We start from the raw sequence: 3,296 nt of genomic DNA on the forward strand, positions 1-3,296 counted from the left end.
GGAAAAAGCGCTTCTTTGTCTGAGAACCATCGGTAGAGTAGGGTGGAGCTGCTCAAAGAAGCATAGTTAAGGACGACAATATTTAGTTCTCTTCCTCAGAAAGTTATGGAAAAGCAAGAGGAAGGCCCATCCTATCCTACCACCATCTGACCCCCCATCACCTCACAAAGACGGTAGCTGGATTCACTTTGGAGGACCAGGGAAGACAGGGGAAAGACTTCCTGACCGTGATCTGGTCACAGGATTCCTGGGAAATGTAGCAGAGACTACCTGACTCCTGGCAAATCGCACACACAGGTAATTGCAGTTTTTAAAGGAAGGCCTCTTCTAAACCTGCCCATTTTGGAGGGGAAGGAGATATTCAGAGGACTGTGGTTTAAATTCTGGGCAGCAACTCCATTTTTGGTCTGCTAGCAACGATTCCGGGTCTGCTAGCAATGAAAGGCCACTTGGGTTTATGGTGCACCTCAAGTAGTCTCTGATTGACATGGGAAAAACTGTTCAAAGCCTCGTATGCCAGGACGGATGGCATTATTTTTCTGAACCCAATTGCAGGGTATTCTCTTGGGATAGGTGACATAGCATCTGAATCATCTGCTAGTAGGGAGTGCTGTGAAGTGACCACAAGTTAAATAAACTCAGATTCCTCAGTCATGACTGAGGGATAATGAGGAAAGTTCCTTCTGCTCTGCAAGTAGTTTCTGCAGGTGTTGGACATCTGGAACTCCCTCAGCTCGCAAGATCTATTAACCATGGAGAAGAAACGAGACTGAGTAGATTATTATGGTTTTGGATGATACAAGACATCAGAGACTCTTCTGACGAACAAAAACACTAAGTGCTAGCTGCAATCGCTGTTCCCATGTTAAATGGCTTTTCTCTAGCAGTTACCACAAAGTCTTTGGTTTTCATTAAAAGTATGTAAGCTGAACAAGTTACCTGGTCAGGACAGTCCATATAAAACACCCAAATAAATTCTGAGGCATGTGAGTCATTTATTTTATCATATGTCAGGAAAACAGAATATATGTATAAAGCCACATAATTCTGTAAAGATAACTTGTGCTGAAATTCAACAAAGCATGTTATTTTTAGTAGTTGCAGATCATAAGTGGACATTTTACAGAGAAACCTACAAAAGTTAGTTGTACTTTCTGGTAGTAATTACCTCCCACAAATATGACTCACTTCTGCAGTTTAAATGCGATGGTTTAGTGTCCCAAAATCAACAGTTTTATAAATAAATCTCTGAATCACAGACTGAATGCCTGAAGTGTTTAAATATTTCTTACTGGCCTGGGAAGTACTTTGCATTTAAGGCTTTTAGTTCACAACAAATTCCCAGTGAGCAGTACTGATACTAAAAGGGAGCAAATGCCGACAAAATAGGAAGGCTGCGGTGGGCTCTTGTAGCAGAACAGCACTAACTAAGCATTCCCAGTCTTTCGTACTTGTGCGGGCGTGCAGCGGGATTGCCAAGTGACCCGGGACCCGATCGATTTTGCCGTTTCACAGCATCCTCTTCCGCGGAAAGCGCCCCGGGAGCCGGGCAGCCCTGGGCACGGCTTGCCGGGAGCGCCGAGCGGGCGCCGCCGCAGGCCTCCGGGGGCGGCCGGCAGGTCACCTCACCCCGCCGGGAAACGCCGGCCGCCGCGCTGCGGAGCGGCGTTAGGGGAAGGGGCCGCTCCTCAGAAGGCCAACTCACTGCAGGGCCACAGACGAGAATAATTTCACTTCCAGATCATTGGACTTTATGTTGTCAAAATTATAGTATTAATTATTTTTGAAGAGCACGACGTGCCCGGAGGTTTTTGCCCTGTCTGGGGGCGGGTGGCCGCCCCCGGCTTCCTGCCTGGCACAGACGCTCCGGCGGGAGGGCCGCTGCCGCCGGCGGGGTGCGGGCACGGCCCCGCTGGGCACCTCGGGCACGGCGAGGGAGCGGGGCCGCCCGGGCACCCTCCGTCCCGGCCGCGGCAGCTCAGGGTCCCGTCCCGCTCCCCCGGGCTCGCCTCCCGCTGCGCAGCTGCTCCCGCGGCCGGGCTGCCCGGAGCTTTTGGGCGCGGGGAAACGTCGCCTCTGCGGGCGCCCGGGGCCGGCTCCTGCCGGCTAGCGCGTCCGCGGCACGGGCTGCCCGAGCCCCGCCGGCCGGGCTCCCGCTCCCGCCGCCCCTCTCGCCCCCGGCCGCCCCCCGCGGCTTGGCGAGAGGAGAGTTGAGGAGAGCTGAGGAGAGTTGAGTTGAGTTGAGTTGAGTTGAGTTGAGTTGAGTTGAGTTGAGTTGAGTTGAGTTGAGTTGAGTTGAGTTGAGGAGAGGACAGGACAGGACAGGACAGGAGAGTTGAGAGGAGAGGAGAGGAGAGGAGAGGAGAGGAGAGGAGAGGAGAGGAGAGGAGAGGAGAGGAGAGGAGAGGAGAGGAGAGGAGAGGAGAGGAGAGGAGAGGAGAGGAGAGGAGAGGAGAGGAGAGGAGAGGAGAGGAGAGGAGAGGAGAGGAGAGGAGAGGAGAGGAGAGGAGAGGAGAGGAGAGGAGAGGAGAGGAGAGGAGAGGAGAGGAGAGGAGAGGAGAGGGAGAGGAGAGGGAGAGGAGAGGGAGAGGAGAGGGAGAGGAGAGGGAGAGGAGAGGGAGAGGAGAGGAGAGGAGAGGAGAGGAGAGGAGAGGAGAGGAGAGGAGAGGAGAGGAGAGGAGAGAGGAGAGGAGAGGAGAGGAGAGGAGAGGAGAGGAGAGGAGAGGAGAGGAGAGGAGAGGAGAGGAGAGGAGAGGAGAGGAGAGGAGAGGAGAGGAGAGGAGAGGAGAGGAGAGGAGAGGAGAGGAGAGGAGAGGAGAGGAGAGGAGAGGAGAGGAGAGGAGAGGAGAGGAGAGGAGAGGAGAGGAGAGGAGAGGAGAGGAGAGGAGAGGAGAGGAGAGGAGAGGAGAGGAGAGGAGAGGAGAGGAGAGGAGAGGAGAGGAGAGGAGAGGAGAGGAGAGGAGAGGAGAGGAGAGGAGAGGAGAGGAGAGGAGAGGAGAGGAGAGGAGAGGAGAGGAGAGGAGAGGAGAGGAGAGGAGAGGAGAGGAGAGGAGAGGAGAGGAGAGGAGAGGAGAGGAGAGGAGAGGAGAGGAGAGGAGAGGAGAGGAGAGGAGAGGAGAGGAGAGGAGAGGAGAGGAGAGGAGAGGAGAGGAGAGGAGAGGAGAGGAGAGGAGAGGAGAGGAGAGGAGAGGAGAGGAGAGGAGAGGAGAGGAGAGGAGAGGAGGCGAAGAAAAGAAAGAAAGAAAAAAAGAGTAATTTTACCTGTAGAGCTTTACCCAAAGGAAAATAAGCTCTCC

The sequence above is a fragment of the Falco naumanni genome, chromosome 4, assembly GCF_017639655.2.
Source record: "Falco naumanni isolate bFalNau1 chromosome 4, bFalNau1.pat, whole genome shotgun sequence".
Taxonomy (NCBI): domain Eukaryota; kingdom Metazoa; phylum Chordata; class Aves; order Falconiformes; family Falconidae; genus Falco; species Falco naumanni.